Source organism: Sinohyriopsis cumingii, chromosome 6 (assembly GCF_028554795.1).
Source record: "Sinohyriopsis cumingii isolate HCF-2022 chromosome 6, ASM2855479v2, whole genome shotgun sequence".
NCBI lineage: Eukaryota > Metazoa > Mollusca > Bivalvia > Unionida > Unionidae > Sinohyriopsis > Sinohyriopsis cumingii.
In genome coordinates, this window is record NC_142966.1 from 86455087 (window position 1) to 86474339 (window position 19253).

General features: G+C 38.1%; 1 long non-coding RNA gene across 1 annotated transcript; it reads left to right on the plus strand.

The window, feature by feature from the left end:
* Positions 1-15041: 15041 nt before the first annotated feature.
* On the plus strand, positions 15042-16787 carry LOC149797377 (uncharacterized). Its single transcript, XR_016421515.1, has 2 exons — positions 15042-15162; positions 16296-16787. It is a non-coding gene; the product is annotated as an uncharacterized LOC149797377 (long non-coding RNA).
* Positions 16788-19253: the final 2466 nt, after the last annotated feature.

Below are 19253 nucleotides of genomic sequence, written 5' to 3' on the forward strand. Positions count from 1 at the left end.
ATTTATATGCTTCGTGGTTTCGATGCATTTCCTGAGTTTGATGATTTGTCTTTTATGAGTATCTTAACCTCTTTAATTTCTTTTAAAGAGGGCCATCACGTAGAAGCACATTATAGTCACTTTCTTTGGAATCGTTTACGAATGGTCTGCTTTAAATGCCACTCCCCGTCTTTTACAGTATTTTGATCATATACCTGTATTAACAAAACTCCCCCTATTTTACAACACGTTGATTATATACCTGTATTAACACAACTCCCCGTCTTTTACAGCATGTTGATTATATACCTGTATTAACACAACTCCCCGTCTTTTACAGTATGTTGATTATATACCTGTATTAATACAACTCCTCGTCTTTTACAACACGTTGATTATATACCTGTATTAACACAACTTCCCGTCTTTTACAGTATGTTGATTATATACCTGTATTAACACAACTCCCCGTCTTTTACAGTACTTTGATTATATACCTGTATTAACACAACTCCCTGTCTATTATAGTATGTTGATTATATACCTGTATTAACACAACTCCCCGTCTTTAACAATATGTTGATTATATACCTGTATTAGCACAACTCCCCGTCTTTTACAGTATGTTGATTATATACCTGTATTAACAAAACTCCCCGTCTTTTACAGTATGTTGATTATATACCTGTATTAACACAATAGATATATAATTTGATAACATCTCCGTTTCTCACAACATTTCCTTTTACAAATTTGCCAAATATTTTTAAAAGTGTAATGTACAGGTTAAGGTGACGTATTATTCTCTTCAAACACGTTTGGTTTTTGAATAACTTGGATCACATTTCGGAACATTTTAGAATATATGAAAATTTCTCGTGTAATTCGATATTAAATGAGCACATTACTACACGGAATGATACGCAAAAACATTCCTTCTTGCTATATATATGTGATTTTGCAGTCTTGTGTACATGAAAAATATAGCTCCATGTTTTTGTTTCCTTTTCATTCTTCATTATGTAATGGATTTATCAGTACATATGTCGCCTCTGTAACTTTTTCTTGTCTTCGTGAATGCATTGTCATAGATTCTTTGTAGTCTTCAGATTTAAGTTCTTTATGGGCCTAGACCTGTTGAATAACATTGGTTTGAAATATTTCATTTGGAATGCGTTTGAAATCAGATGCACGTCTTGGTTAAAACATTTGATGTCGCATATGACATGTAACATAGCCATAATTAATTGAAATCAACGGTAATTTGGGTAATGACACACGTTATGTATGCATGTATGTATGTATGGATGCATGGATGCATGGATGTGTGTGTGTGTGTGTGTGTGTGCATGTATGTATGTATGTATGTATGTATGTTTAAGACCATATATTCGCAACACGGATTACAAGCGTTCACTAAATTCATTAATTTGCGCGAATATCAAACTAAATCTTCTGGAAAATTTTACTTTTAATGGCACGCAATTATCAAAATGAGTTTACTATTTCAAGTTTGTCTCTATACATAGCATTTTTGTTGCCTTTCATTACAATATTTACAGGCTATTCGACCTTGCTTGGAATGACCTTGGCGAGAAACTGTTCCATTATCAGTAAGAAACTGGAAAAATGTCTGGTTGGCCACGGTGTGGATGAAATGCTGTACAAGTTTCCATACATTAACGATATTCTGATGTTGGGCGTATTTTGCAAGTAAATGTCTGTACACTTGCAAAGTTGTCACATATATTTTCAAATGCTATACACAAGTTCCACTTTTTCAGATGTGCATCACATGTAACGCTTATAAAGTACAGATATGTATAACCAATGCAAGTTTACAATCACGTCAAACATATTCATCAAATATAATAAGAATTAACATATGTGATTCATATACATTCATGTGTACCGGTTATTCCTTAAACACAATTGCATGTTAATTGTCGCACGCGAAATATACGTTTTTCATGAACAGTATTTAACATTCTAGCATATGCTTGGCACCACATCTGATTAACACTATGGAAAATTGTATAGGTAAAACATGTGGTCAATTACGTCTTTTATATCTAAGTCTATAAATGATTCCCACATGTGACAACTTCGGCAGTGTTCTCTCTCTCTCTCTCTCTCTCTCTCATGAATAATACTGATTTTTGATAATTGTTCCCAGTCGATGTGTTTGGCTACACGAACTAAGTCATAACGAGGTCTTTCATGTTGAAAATATGTTTTCCAAAGGAATGAAAATACATGCCTAACTGTTTTAGGTGTTGTTTACCCGCGGACCCAGGTTCGAATCTCCATAGCGTAAGAATTAAAATTCACTAACCTGTGCAAAAATTATATTTATTCCTATTTATAAAAATGAGGTAGGCATTTTCAAGCGTTCTCCTGCAGAATCAATGAATATCGCCTTCCGTTATGTTTGGTGAGTAGTCGTCTTTAATTATTTCGATATACCTTAATTTGTGTCTCGTGAATCCTGAATGACCGTGTACATATGAGAACTATTTGCTAGGTCTACTCGTGGGGGTGTCTGCTAATTACGAATGCCTAAACCACCGACTCTGATATCATCTTTTGTTGATGTGTGAATGGTCGGGATGATATATTGGCCAGTGCTTATAGGTAAGGCCAAGGGCGCCATTAACCTTAACCTGCTTCTTTCTTTATCTGTTTGTTGTTTGTGTGTGTGTGTATATATATATATATATATATATATATATATATATATATATATATATCTCTGATTCAAAAATATAGATAAGACAATGCTGTTGTTGGTGTCATCACTAGTTTTCTTATAGTAATGTGGTCATATAAATGTGTAATAACAACAACTTGAAAAACACCATACTGTAGTCTTAACAAGAACTGAAGTCTGTAGCGATTGGTCAATAAAAAAAAATGGAAGAAAACTTTGGTAAAGAAATCTCCTCACCAATGTCAAAATGGTTTTAATCACAAATGTATATGATTTAAAGAATAAATTTTATTAACAAACACGTACGTTTGTTTTTCATGATGATGGTTGCAGAGTTGGTCTACTATAGTTACTGAAACAGTTGTACCGCTTGTTGCCTTTTGGATACCTTTCATAACAAATGCAACAACAGGTCATTTAATGTTAGAATAGGGAAATTGTAACGATCAGCTTCATCACTGTCAGATGTAGTTATCTTAGCAGGAATATCTTTGATGGGTCAATGTTTACCCATTTTTCATCTGAAGGAAGCAACGATAGAGTTAAAAGAAGAATACATCACATCAAATGACATTAGATACTTCACTGGCAGTTTTATCATTTAGGTCCCAGCTTGTTAACAACTGAAAACAAACAGCTGAAAACGCCACCAAGGGAAACATAGAAACAAAAAACAAATAGTTAATACATGTGTAATGAATTGGATCCTTCTGTGCAAAAATAAAATAAAAGACAAAACAGGTTAAAACATGTTTCAAAATTTCCACAGTAATAAGTTTGACAGTGTTCAAATGCTGTATATTAATGCAAATAATACTATCACACAGGTTAGATAATTTTTAATTCGTACTCAACGGAGATTCGAACCCAGGTCCGAGGGTAAACTGCATCCATCGCCTTGCCTGCACACACGAGCCCATATTCCCCCACTACTAAGCACACATCACCAAAAAATTATGTTACTCAATCGGTATTATGCATTTTTATTAATGATTTTAGGTTTAATTTGAAGTAACTAGTCATTTGTAATTTGCAATTAATGCGAACTGAGCTAAAACGACACAAACAAAACTGTTACCATAAAATAATAAACAACTCAAAACTGTACGAAATACCGTAGGACGGTTTCCGGATTAGTATCAAATTGATATTACGATTTTGGATATCCTAGGAGTTCATACACTGTCAGTTACTTTTAATGTTTTCACTTTGTTTGATTATATATTTTATTTAAATAAATTGCAATTTTAGAAAAGTGAATGATTGCTGGGTTTGTCTTAACTTGTTACTTAATGTCAAGCCCTTAGACGTAACACCACGTAATAGTAAATTCAGGCATTTGTAGTTGATTACAGAGTGTTTGAATTGTTGAAATATCGATCTGTTCACACAAACGTATGGAATTCGAATACGTTACAAGGCTAATTATTTCCTTTTATTAAGACCGCTTACAATAAACTCCTGGATAACACATTGGAAGGGACCAGAAAAAATAATTAAGTAGATGAATGAATACTAGTGGGCCTATGTATATTTACACATCAACTTCAAAATTTAAAACAGTAGACAACTTTTAAAAATTAAAGGCACTGCTAATTCCCTGACGAAAGCCTGACAAATATGCTGCAATAGAACGGTAAAGCAAGAGGTACAACCTCCAATCACCCGAAAGTTAGTTAACAAATACATTATAGGGAATAAATGGCATCATAAATAAATGATTTCAATCGGTGATGCTTCAGTACCTAGGAATGTAAGAAGACTGCACATAATTTTATTCTGTCCTGTCTGCATATCATAAAAGAGTTCAGAATCATAAACATATACAATCGTTAGATATAATAATCAACAAAGCAGTCTAGGATTCATTGAAAAGATCTTGATACCAACTGCAGATTTAGGACTGTGCGAGTCCGATGCGAAATGAGAACAAAGGGTCGGCCCGTCAAAATCTCATTTCTATATCAAAGAATAAATTCTGTGAAATATCCACAGAAAAAAGAATTTGATTTCGAAATCAAAATTATTTGTAGATAACCAGCTTTAATTATAATGTTTTATTTTTATTTATTTAAAAACTCCAAAGTTTTGCCCTACCCCCAACTTTGATGGCCCGATTCTTTAGCACCTTCTTCATCTCGCTAGGGCCGCAATTTTTTATACAAATGTTAAGCAGTCTTGGACTCGTTTGAAAGAGCTTGATACAAATGCAGAACTGTAGTTAATACAGTTAAACTAGTGAGATTTCCATCCATAGCAATGTCTTACCTTTTGATCAGAAACTATAGCGTAAGCCCTCGTTATGGCTTTAGTAGCTGTAGTTCAAGAGATTTGCTGGGTACCAATATCCACCCCATTGCTATTTCATTTGGAGTTATAAAGATTGGCTGGGTACCAATATCCAGCCCATTGCTATTTCATTTGCAGTTATAAAGATTGGCTGGGTACCAATGTCCACCCATTCCTATCTCATCTGTAGTTATAAAGATTGGCTGGGTACCAATATCCAACCCATTGCTATCTCATCTGTAGTTATAAAGATTGGCTGGGTACCAATATCCAACCCATTCCTATCTCATCTGTAGTTATAAAGATTGGCTGGGTACCAATATCCGGTTAAAATAGTGAGATTGCCATCCATACCAGTGTGTTACCCTTTAATCAGAAACTATGGCGTAAACCCTCGGTATGGCTTTAGTAGCTGTGGTTCAAGAGATTGGCTGGGTACCAATATCCACCACATTGCTATTTCATTTGAGGTTATAAAGAAGGGCTGGGTACCATTATCCACCCCATTACTATCACTTTTGTAGTTATGAAGATTGGCTGGGTACCAATGTCCACCTCATTACTATCTCTTTTGTAGTTATAAAGATTGGCTGGGTACCAATGTCCAATCCATTGCTATCTCACTTGTAGTTATAAAGATTGGCTGGGTACCAATAACAACCCTACACTCCATTACTATATGAACCAAGATGAGATTGATTTCTTTTTTAAAACTAGCATTTATCTATAAACCTTTACTATTTTAATGTCCTAATCATAAGACTGTATATCCGTCGAAAAACGGGTTATGTTACTCGCATGGTATTCGTAATTAAACGGATACTAAAATATTACAAATATATTACGGTAGCCATGTTCTATACAAACAAAAGGTTGTATTTCTTGCTCAAATAGCAAATCAATCGTTCCTAGTCCAGATGATATGTTGCAATAATCACTCAAATAGCAATGTATATATATTTTCCAGTTTAATGATCAATGCATGTTTGTTCACGACACCAATGTCACTCTGTGTGGGTTGATATGCTTGCATGGCCCAACACAAAAGAAATACAGTGGGTCCACCAACCCCACCTTCACACAAATACATAGAGGCGAATACCATAGAACGGTTCCCCAATACGGCGAATCCTTAGTTTTTGTGGTGCAATCGAGTATATGGAGGATAATACCATCGATCCGATCTCCAAAACCGCGAATCTTGAGTTATGGGGTGCAACCGTAACGTGCACTGCACCCTCTTTTACGTGCAACGTTTGAAATTAGGTTTAGATTCTTCTCAGCAAACTCAATTTGAAATCAAATCATAACATCTTTCAAATTCGACACCTTCAGTTCATTGAATGGTGAAATGCGCAGGAGTTTACTTAGGGTTGGATGCAGGAGTTTACTAAGGGTTTGATGACATCAGTACGGTGTTATCTGTATGGTTGCGCGTGGAGGATGACATTGACAATGGAAAGCAGTAACGTGATAAGTATTCTATAACGAGTTAAATCGCTTTCGCATCCGTCAGGTTTGACACGCACAGCATCACTTTCCATGGTAGGTGTATCGGTAGTAGTAGTCCTAGCAAAGTTCAATGATGAGCTACTGAATCACTAAGGTCACAGCGTACGGAATCGCTCTGATGGCAAGGAACAGCATCACACTCCACTTGAGAATCACCAAACATGAATGATGACTGTTTAAAAGTATTCATCTTTCTCGCTTGGTCTGTGTAGTTACAATAAAATGTATGTCTAGAACGTTGTCTCTTTTTATGTGCTGATCAATATCGACGTATCCGTACGGCAAAGTGAAGTGTTTGGGAAGTCACACTCGCTTCTAGTACACAATTTGATAGACTTTTTACAAAGGTCGACTGACGATTTGGTGTGTGGGTAAACGTTCAATCTTGTGAAGTTTGTAGGTGGAACTTTGCATTTTCCATCCTGTCCAGACTGCAAGGCTTTTCCAGCACGCCAAAGTTCACAATTCGACTGGTGCGATAATTGAGTCAATCATTTCAGTTTAGACTCCGTGTGAAATTTCCCTTGTGGGTCCCGGTATTCGTAGCCGTAAGTTTTAGGACCGCCACTAGCAAAACTTAGAATCTTATTGTCAGGATGCTCGTCCGTCCAGGCTCTTAAGCGGTCTCCTTCGATGTTATGGTGGTGTTGACCCAGGCGATCCTTGTAGATGCAACTTTGCTTGTCAAAATATAGGACAAGATCTCCTAAAAGTTCTAAAACTTCGTACAATTGTAAGAGAACATGGGCTGTCACGCAAACCACAATGATGACACTGCCAAATGTGTCGGCTTCTACAAAGTTCAGTTCTTGCTCGTAACTAACCAGGATCAAGTCTTCAGGAATGATGTCCACGTGTTTCATGTGCTTGGTTTCGTCGAGAATCATCTGGAAGTAACGGGAAGGTTCTGTCAAATACTCCGTCTTGGATAAACACGGTCGTTATGCCATTTTACCAGACAAGCAATTCAATATCACTGTGGCTAATTAATGCCTTCCTGCTCCCAGTATTTCTCTTTGAATTGCCTTTGGTCATCGGAAGTGTGGCACCAGGAAAGATAGCCGCTGACTTCTTGTTTCAGTTTCAGAAAGGTATCCACGTAGTCAGTGAACATGCCTTTCTGAGTTTAGTCAGCCTTGTGGTACTGGTTAGTCAGCCTTGTGGTACTGGTTAGTCAGCCTTGTGGTACTGGTTTGTCTTAGGAAAGTGGTAAATTCCGTACACTTCTAACAATAGGTATCCTAGGTCAAGAGCTTTAAGCAATTCCACGCTGACACACGTTCCCATCAACGGGCGTTCTTCCTAGGTGTGTTGACAAGGCAAGTCTTGATTGCACGTTTTGGCACAAGTACGGTATAGGGGAAACATCAGTTTTCCATGGCAATTTTATTTGATGCCTTCTCCTTTCTCCTCGTCAGCGTGGTATAACAAGCAGGTGGCATTCATTCGTCGTCCGTACTAACTGTCCCGTGGGTTCAGAGGGTCCACCAGCATGTAACTTTCCACGATACTTTTAAACTCGGGATCGAATTTCAAAAGGTGATCGTCCTCGTGCTCCAACCTTTCCAACACTTGGTATCCATGCTGTTCTAACTTCAAGCTTCGCTGACAAGTAGCCTGGTACAAGTCTTCCATGGTTCGTTGTAAAAATTGATTTTTAGTGTCACGTTGAGAGTAGCAGAGGGGACATCCGTGCAATAAGCATCCGTTAAACTCGTACACGATTTGCTAAGTCTCAGCCATCCACCGAATACGTTCATATGGTCTTTTTGCCTTCTCCGGTTGCGGGCTTGTTGGATCCATTTGTCTTCCTTGTCGCAAGGTAATGTATCCAGCGTAGGGCTTTGACCGAGTATTGACGTTTGACAAAGTTCGTCGTTTGAGGGCTTATGACAGCCAGGGTTTTCTCGGACATGAATCGTTGACGGTACACTACGGAACACGTTTTGGCAATGGTGCAGGCTTCTTTCAAAATGTATCAATCCCTCCGTGCTCCATGAAGCGTTTTCCAAATTTTCCACAGTAACACCGTAAAATATCCACGTAGGAACGACAATACTTTAACATTTCTTCCTGAAAGTCGAAAGGGTCCGAGGCTTGAGTCTGTTACCAAGTGTAGAAAGCTTCTCGTTGTTCGGTGCACATGTTATCTGGATCGTAAAAGTGAGCCTCGTGCAAATGGGGGAGAAGGCGTCTTGATTGGCTTCGGTATTGAGAAAGTGTGGGAAATAGCATTTTGCCATTTCTGTCATTCCAAACGGTTTATGCATTCGACTCAAAGGCATGGCCAAGTAGTTCATCGAATCTTTAAAATGCCCTTGACCCACTTGCATGGAAATAATTCTGGTTCCGTTCAAAGACACTTTAGAACGTACCGTGCCTTGTTCCGTATAGTATCTCAAAAGAAACCGTCCATCGTATCAAGAGAAGTTTCGAGTCAGTACCGTGGCATGGCGATGACAACCTCCGTAACGTTTGATATCCTCTTGGCTCCACGTCTAGTCGATGAGGAAATCGCCTAGCGTGTTCGGTCTCCGAAAATGACTTAAAGATAGGCTCTTGGATGCACTTCGCGTAAGCTTGATGAGCCACGCAGAAATTAGTCTTCTGCATGCATTCGAAACCGAAAAAGATGAAACTGTCTTATTTTCTGGTGGTCATTTTCGTCATCTTGTTGGAATGGTATTTTTTAATTAAGCATTCGTTGTTCATGTCCAGGAATTTGCGACAAATGTGACGTCGTTTCTTTCCTCGACTAATGTTTAACTTGGCACTATTGTTCCGTATGCCTTTGTCCACAAGTAGAGAACAATCTCAGGAGTTGGCTAACACTTCTGTGCTTGTATGCCTTGCGTATTCAGATGGTGTTGCTTGTACTGACAATGATGCGCTGACTAGCAGGGCAATGCATTCATGGTTGTCCTTCGTCCAGACAGGGTTAAGAAGCCAAACATTCTGGGCATTTCTATCCACAATGCTTGTATTGTTCTCGATTGTTATAACAAAAGACACATTCTCACAATAATCACCGGATCCCAGGAATCCGATGATACTGATAATGACATCGAAATGTTCATCGTAATGATAGAGGTGAATGTATTTTCCGTATTTGAAATATTTGCCTCGAAACAAGAAAGGTCCGCGCACTTCTTGAGGGTGCACTTTCAAGGTGTAGCGTGGAGCCAAGACGGCCTGCAATGTTTGCATTTCAGGAATGCCACAGGGTGTGTCTTCGGATATCCCCGTTTGCTACAACAGGAGTTCTGCTTCTCTTTGTTGTTTGAGTCGGTTCAATTTTTTTAATAATTTGCCAAGCTCTTTTCCATTCTACCTTGCCGTTCTTGTCGGCATACGTTCGTCCCACCACTATGGCCCTAGATAATTACATGTGGTCTTGAGGGTTGTTAATCTGGACGAGGCTACGCTTGATGATACGAAGTTCGTCCACCAATAACCAATAACTCTTTTCTGCGTTGTCCGGTCCCTTTGGGAAGAGACACGTGGATCATGAACAATGTCGCTTTTCCATCGGTGATGTGAAACGTGTCGTTGGATTGTTGCACGTTTTGAACCTTGCCGATGACCCATGAAGGTGTAAATTCTACTGGCTGCTAAACTCGATCCAAACAGGGGACTTTAGACTGTCGTGATGAATGGAAAGTTTCAAGGGATCGTCTTCTTTGGCTTCACATTGTCGTTTCAGTGTGGTGAACAAAGAATCCTAACCCCCGGTCATGAACCCTTCTGCTTTCTCAAGCGGTACATCGGACTTGAACTCATTAAACTTCACCGTGTACGTATCGGCTTTTGTTCTAAATTTTCTGGAGGAGGCTTTTCCTTCTCTCGAATGTGGTAGTACATTTTAGGGTTTATGGTGGTGGTGGATATTGGTAAGGTGTAGTCTCTTTGGGTCTGAATTCGGGCTAACTTATGTCATCTTCAAAATTGCTGCTATGAATCTGAGCTAAGACTGCAGCTGCTGTGCGAGGCAATAAATCACGCTTCTGTCTCTTATTTTCTTCTTCTTTCTCCACGAAATGATATGATCGTTTCATCTTGACTGCAAAACGTCAAATGACCACATTTTAAAGCCATACGGCCTATATATTCATGTCATTTTAATGAATATGTAAAAGACTAGTGTCTTCCCTCCCAGTATTCATTTCACTCTCAGTCCTTCCAGAACGATGGAAGACCCCACACAGATCGAACTTCTGATTAGAGCTTAGCGAGGTGTCACACGAAAGTTTTCTTCAGACAAGCCGACGTACTTCTTTTCCTTCTTTTCGAGATAAAAGTCAACATACTTGCTATATCTTTAAGAATAAAGGGCATTGGGCTAAGGAATGTCAAGACCGTCATAAAAGCAAGACATGCATTAAAATAACCAAAAGTCAAGATACCTGTTATGATTGTCAAGAGAAAGGACATTCATTGATCTTCAAATTGCCATAAGAAACAACGGGAGCAAGAGAAAGAGATGGGTTTCTAACAGGAAGAAGAGGTACCCTACAAAAAGGAAGACCCCAGACATGTCCAGAAAGAGGCAAAAATCAAGAAAAAAAGACGAGGAGAAAGTGCGGAGAAAGAGCGGAAAAAACCTGTGAAAACGAAGAAACTAAAAAGAACCACACAGAACAATTCTATGAGCTTTTTAAAGTGTTCTGTTGTGAATTTGATTGTAAACTTTGTACCAGAATAGACCAACTAGAAAACGTAAGTGTCTCTTGGTTTTGATGTTTTACAATATGGACCTACACTCGCGCACTCACTCACTCTCAAACGTACATCATGGGGTGAAAAATGGATTTTGAGGTTTAAATGATTTTAGCAAAATGAAGGTATTTCCTTTCGAGAGAAGTGGGTGGCCTGAAAAGGACCGTTGGATGTTGTTGTTTTTCTATTTAAAAAAAAAGAAAAACAAACTCAGGAACGGGACGTAATCCACTTTAACTGCCTTAAGCCTTTGTAACGGCCAAGGCCTACTTCTGGACTTGCTCCTGTCAATGATTTGGTAGAAATCACTGGAGGTGGTATCTCAGGTGTAGCAACAGGGTTGGGCTGATGGCTCGGGAATTCTTTTTTCTTGGGTCGTAATAAAGAAGTCTGATACATTTGTTTCAGACTCCTTAACCCTGCCAAAATATCTAAGAGTACCGTGAAAATTTGATTTTCACTGTCCTCCTTCTCTCTTAGACCTTGTTTCTTCTCGCTGCTTATTCCTGTCGTTACATTGTTGCCTCTTCTCGCTGTTGCTGTTGAAGGAAAAAAGCTTGTTCTGCTTCTTTCTGCTGTTGTAAACATTTCTTCAATTCCTCTGTCTGTCTCTATTTAAAATCCTCGATGTGTGGTAAAGAAGGAGAAGGTGACGAAGGTACTGATACCGGAATACATTCTTGAGAAGAAGAAAGAAAATTGACTAAATCCCAGTTAATTCGGTCTCTTCTGGAAATATGACTGTGTAGACTGGTAGTCGCTGCTATGCCATCGCTTCTCGTTTCCCCAGCCAGTGCATTCCAATTCATCGTCTTCTGAGTTTCCGTCATGTTTGAAAACTTTGGCGCATGGATTCACTGCTCACAGACGCTAGTGCATTTATACAGGAATGTGACGTCACAGTCAGCTCTCTTCGGATTGGGAGACAGACTCTACACTGTGATTCAATTTTGTAACACGTATTAGGATTAGTGGGGAAAAAATCCGTTTCGAACCTCCCTTCCACTATAAATAACTGCAGTTCATTTCATTCCCTTCACCTATTCTCGTCACAAGATGTGGAGTAATGTTGAATCATCTACTCTGGTATCGTCGACGCTGTTCCGTACAAACTTGCCAATAATCACCGATACGAGCGTTTGGAAATGAAAAATTTATGTGGAGAGACAGGGCTGTTTGAAGAGAGTCTTCATCTACGGTACAGAAGTCAGAAAACGTTTGCAGAAGAGAAGAAGACATATGTGATGCCCTCTATGTTAATGGAATGATGTTAATAAAACAGAAAACACAAAGGCCCTTTTCAGGGCCACTCATATGCCTCGAAAAGATATGTGTTCTCTTTGCCTTATCTGTGTTTCATGTTCACCAATCTATGTATATGTGTTGTATGTGTTATATATGTCTATGTCCCGCCAGTCCCGCCCCGCCAAGCGTTTTAGGTTTTTTTCCCCCGCCGTTTGGTCAAATTGAGGGCAGCCCCTTGCTACATTGTTACCAATGCTCAATACCGTGACGTCACCTCACCTGTTCCTTTCCTATTGTCCCTATACAACAACCCCACTTTCCCTTGTTCATATACAGTCCCAACCTTCTGTCAATATATTCCTTGTCCATATATCGTCCCAGGGTTTCTTGTAATTCTAATTCTAATTATCCGTATAAATCTTGTCCGTATATCGTTCCAGTGGGTCTTGTAATGCTAATTCACATCGTCCGTGTATCGTCCTCTATTGCTACTTACACCCGTATTAATACATCTTAACCTATGACTAAACTGATAATATAACTTTATTGATATTGCTATACAATAACTAGACTAACAATACTGCCCTATTGTTATTGATTATACTCTGGTTGTATAAATGATACAACTGTATCGTTATTAGAGCTGGTTACCACGAATATGTTTGTACCCAGTGTTATTTTTTTAAACGTACCGCAATATGTACCGCGCGAAAGTGTTGTGTAAGAAAACAGATGAATTTTTATAACCATTTTGTCACGAATAATGAAAACATGTTGTTAATATAATTAAATTTGTAACAATATTGTTTTGGAATATCCGTACATTCCCAACTGACGGAAACAACGGACGTACCGCTAAAGTAAAAATGAACCATCAACGTAACACTAGAAAATAACAGTAATACTGCAAACCTCTAATTGCTATTGCTTATGCTAATAATACATCTTTATTGTTATTCCTTATACTCTGGATACATTAATATTGTTACAGTTTAAGTACTTGGGAAAATTTTAATCAAGAAGTTCCCAAATTTATTAATATACTTAAAATATATTTGATACAAAGAGTACGAACAAATGCAAACAATAAAGTAATATTAGCAATGAGTTTAATAATAATATAATATAATATAATATAATATAATATAATATAATATAATATAATATAATATATAATATCATATAATATAATATAATAAGGTAGGCTAAGAAGTAATTATGTATACAAAATCATATAAAATGATTCTAGTCAGTGTCTATAAAAAATTGAAAAAGGTTGTTCAGCCAAGATCATTTATCCAAAATTTTCTAGCAACTCAGGGACTGAAAATACTCATACAATGCAGTTTATAGATTTCGACATGAAAACCTTGCATTACTGTGGAAAATGATTAACATTGACTTGAAATATGATGGTGTGTTTCATTATATCTAGGAATGTGGAGTGTATCTTGGCCTGTTTTGACATCAGTATAGGAACATGTTCCAGTCTGTTGTTGTATTTCACCTATGACATTGGATCCTACAAATCAGCCTACAGAACCATCTGTCGGAACCAAAATGGTAAGAAATGCAATGAAAAAGCAATTATTATTGCCCCAGCCTATATAGCGGGGAGGAGGGGGCGGAGGCAGTAATTACTTCTGTTTTTATCTGTGTGAATAAAATAACCATGAACCATTGCTTGGAATCATTGAGGTAATGTGGATTTCTTGGTCATTACACCACCTATTTGGTCCGTATGACTTCACATGAGCAAAGCAGAAACTATATACTGTAATTAATTCTAACTGACCCGAATGCCTAGCTTTCATTGTCATAATTTCAAATAGGTATAAATAATTAACCAACTGCCACTAGAACAAGCGTTTCTTTTAACTTTCAAACCTTCACCAAAAATTTGACAATCGTGTGGTGTCTGACAGGACTGACGTAAAATCCGAACGTTTTCCTAAGTACATTCATTTTTCTATTGAACTTTGATCACCACTGATATAAGATCTGATAATTTCCATAATTACATTCTTTGATTATATAGACCCTTGATCAGCAAGACATGATATGGTGTCATACCCACTGCTGCCTCTAGAGACAGCAACATATGTCGCATGCAAGTTACTCACTTTTAAAGCCTTTTCGATCACAAAACTGTCTTTCGTGGCAAATCACGTAAGCAAATCATCATATTAAATGCTATCAGGACACGTATCAAGGTGTATCATAGATTAATTGATTTCGTTTGTCAAGGGCAGTAACTCTTTCACTAGCAAGATGGCAGTTCAGAATTTTCTTTCGGGTAGCCACATATACCAATGGTTCATAAAATTAGGAAGCGGATCGACGATTCTTGGATGGAACAGTTATATTTCATGTAAATAGATGGATTAAGTGCATTACAGAAAGCAAACACTTGGTTACTATTTCGGATCGCCTTTCTCTTAAGTCACAGTTCTGAAACTTTGTACGAGAAAGATGGAGCGCGTAATGAGGATAAACGGATGAGCGAATTTTTGTTCATGACATCAAATCAAATTAAATAAATTAAACAAAAGATGTGTTGTTTTTCCAGCTACCGTGATGGCATTTAAGAAATGCCTCCAAGACGTGGAGACGATGGGCAGGGAGTGCTTCGTGCCTTTTCGGGCGGAGTCTTACGAGATTGTGCTAAGTTACTACTACCAGCCTACGGAGTATGTAATCACAAAATGCAGGTATTTAAACAGACGTGGAATTAAATCCGAGATCCTCGCAGTTGAGAGACAAGAAATTATTTTTGGAGAGTCTTTTCAGTTTTATCCATTCTTTCAGCGCGTTATTTTGGATATAAATAAACTTATTATGGAAAACATTTTGAACAAAAAGCTCAAGCTCAAACTGAAAACCGACAAATGAAATGTAATATTTAAAGCAGGCCTAAGAAAGATTACCTGACCGTTCTCTCAAAAGAACATCGTTACAAAGATTGTCAAAATTTCACTTGAGATTGAATAGCCGCGAAAACTCAACTGATAGAGCCAGCCCCGGACTCGTAGTCCAAGGGTCGCGAGTTCTGTACACTCCTGGGGTATATGTCTCAGAGTATAGTTCAGAAAAGCACTATGATGCCGTTTTCCTTCGCCTCCCTCAACACGACAGAGCCATTAATGTGTGAAATTTTCGTTCAGAAAACTAAAACGAAGAAAAACAACAACTAAATAATAATAAAAACAACCAGCAAACAAACAATAAACATACAGCTATATTGTACACTATTCTTAGAGGTCCCTGGGGGCTGAGTAGTCCAAGTTCCTCGCTTTTACAGATCACTGATGTTTCGCTTCTGTTCACGTGGGTTCATGCCTCGCAACGGCCAACGCAGATATGCGAGAAAGCTTGCCAGTAGCTGCAAGGGATTTGCATTGGTTCTTCTTCCACCAACTATATTGGCTATCACGTGTGCTTACAAATGGGGTTAAACTAAAAAAAATCAAGCAAACCATATATTATTTTTCATAGTTGTAACTTTTTTAAATCAGACTTAAAGGAAGAACAAAATAGCACGCTTTGAACATTGCCCCTTGAATATCATGCACAAAACTCCTCCACTTAAGCAAAGTCGAATTCGTAGTTTGATATTGCATTCTAAATAAACTAGCTGAAGTATAACAATTTCAAAGGTGCAATACAATTAGATACATATATTTAAAAAGTATGATTCCTTTTTGTAATAATTTAGCAAATATATGACCCACGAGTTTGTGTTATGAAAAGGTTTAAGTCCATCGGATTTTATTTTATTTTTTGTATACATTTTAATAAATTACACTTGAACTTGACAGATAGCGAATGCTCTTCTATATTCCAGGTCTCTTCAGAATCTTTCCAGCTGCCTAGCAACAGAACCAAAGCCCGGATGCACTGAGGAGTCTGTCACTCTTGTTAATAGTGTGTTGAAAACATTCTTTCTGCCTGATAGATGTGAAATGGACCCTACAACCACGGTCCTGTGGGATAATGGACCTATTCAATGTGGGTGCAAGGGCATATTTCTGACTTTTCGGCAGTTGTACGTGATAATCATTGTAATGTTAATGGTATATTATTTCAACATTCTAGTTCTATGAAAACGTTTAATTCAAAATGCATACCATGATGCTACTCCCATTTAGTATGCTATCAATACATATACTTCCCAAAGTTGTTTAACTGGATACTCTTCTGAAGTGCGAATCTCATATATTTATTACAAATAATTGTCTTAAATAATAAGGAGCAAATGTCTTGATTCTCTTTCTTATTCTTTCTGTAAATTCAATGATGCTCACTCATAAACTAAAAACAACGGAGTTGGCAAAATAAGTGGCATATCCTTTATACATTTTAGTTCGTAAAAAACGTTGATAATCATTTTAAGTAATTCTTAATTAATCATAATCGACAAACGTTGTATAACCAGAAACCTCCACCGCCTTGGTTGAAAACCTCCACAGCCTTGGCTGAAAACTTCACGAACATTTGTACAATTTTTTTCTTATCTCGTGTTCAGCGGGGAACATATCGCTCAAGACTGTTAGAAAGTTAACGGGCTCAACTACTGCTAATAAAATTATCGTCGTTAAACCCACAACAAAACAGCAGTATAATTGCGTCGGTTCCTACTATTAATAAATCGTGTATTCGCCAACACTATACTAGATTTAAACTGTAAAATACCAGGTTCAGATAGACCATTAGGCCTACGCTATCTAAATCCTGCTTACACGCGACAGGTAGATGTGCCAATCATCTTAGCCTTTCATATTTAGTGATAGTGGGAACAATTGACATATCTAATCACCGATCTTAACTCACATTCACTCAATCTATGAATATACTTCATGGGTAAATGTATGTGGAAATTATGCCAGCGATTTATAAGTTTGAGCTCGACAGTGAAAGTCAGGTATACGTTTATCATGGGTCAAGTTGCACGTGTGCAAGCTGCTATGAGAGAGAGAGAGATAGAGAGAGAGATACGAGGTACACAGTCATATATATGTACAATGTGTGAACAAGTTCCATTTGTAACGAAACAATCTGTAACCAAGCATGGTGTACTAACCAATGAGCAAAAGCGGCTCAGTCGACTGAGATATCTGAGTGCATTTATCAATAAATGATGAAAAGTTGATATAGTCTGAAAAGACGCAACCCAATCGAACCATTAAAACCCTTCCAGAGTTTGGCTATTTCTGCATATAAAAAAGGGGGTGCAGCACCTTGTCAAAATGTGGACATTTTGGTACGTAATGTAGCACATTATTTGAGCAATCACATAATATTATACATTTATGAGTGTTTTTGATATGGCTTTTTAACGTAGCTTTAATAGTTTGTCAGTCATATCGATACGATGGCTGCAATGTAGCAGTTTATGGTAATGTCTAGCACTGGGGCACAGACATGGTGCATAATTTCCCACCCAGTCTCATTATCTTGACACCAGGCTGACCAGTACTAATACTAACCTCTAAATGTTGAGCGCCAAGAGAGGCAGCTGTTAGTACCATTTTTAAGGTCTTTATGATGACTCGGCCGGGCTTCAACCCGCGACCTCCCGCTCTGGACGGGAATGAGTGAGTGGTAGCAGCAGGGAAGTTGTACAGACCAGACGTTCCAGACCAAATAAAGCTTCCTACGAGAACTTTCTCCGTAGAAGCCTCAGATTTCAAAAATAAGCCTTCCTACGAAAATTAATTTGCGTAAATTCAACCCCGATTGCAATTTTTTGTGTGCAAAATTAATGATTCTGGACAAGTAAAAAAAGGGGGGGGGGAAATTTATTCTGGTGTCGATGAAGTTTGCGAAGTTTTGGCTGCGAGTCTCATGAATAAATTTGATCAAGACCGATTCGATATCTACTACGCGGATCATGAAGATTAATCGTGATAAAACCATGCGGCGTTGCCTGGGCGCGGCTGAAGAAAATTTTGAATTTATTTATGTCCATATCGCCGTTGCACCAAGTCTGATGAATATTTCTCAACGTGTGAGTATCGACGCCATTGAACACCGATAAGATATTACAATTGTCCCTAATTACTTTAGGAATTTGCGTATATCGCTGCGTCACGTAAATAACATCGGTATTCTTGTGTCGGCCACGCGAGAATATCCTAGCCGGATTAGTTTGCTTATCCAGCATAACATCATCGAAAACAACAAGATTATTAACATCGCCATCTAAATTTTCCACGGATGGAGTTTCATTGATGTCTGTGATGAATTCGATTGTGCCTTCGTCGGTATTGTCGCTAAATTCCTTTAGCACTTGATAGCAACGCTGATCATCAACGGACGGTGCAACCAAATACAACTTATCCCATTTTAGCCATCGCATTATCAAATTTAGCAACAACTGCGTCTTTCCAGAACCGGACGGGCCAATGATTATCATCCTTATCGAATTCGGTAACACCGCGTTGTGTTTCACCTGCTCGCGTCGCTTCGTGGCTGAAAAATCAATTACATTCATGTTACTAGAATACATGGATCTATATTGTGTTAAGTGTCGCACGCACACAGCTACGATAAATCCAACCGAAATCGTCACACGCAATAACAGGAACGCAATTGCAGGAGAATGCGAAGTTTGTAAGACACGCAAGTTCAGATTTGTAAAAAAAAAAAATAGAAGAACCGGAGGAGACATTACCGCCTCCATGAAAAATCTACCCGGGTTGCCTTGGGCGAAATATCCCGGAGAAAAGCATCTGCCAGGATACAATTACTGCGGACCCGGCACAAGGCTCGATATAAGACTCAACGATAATAATCAACCAAA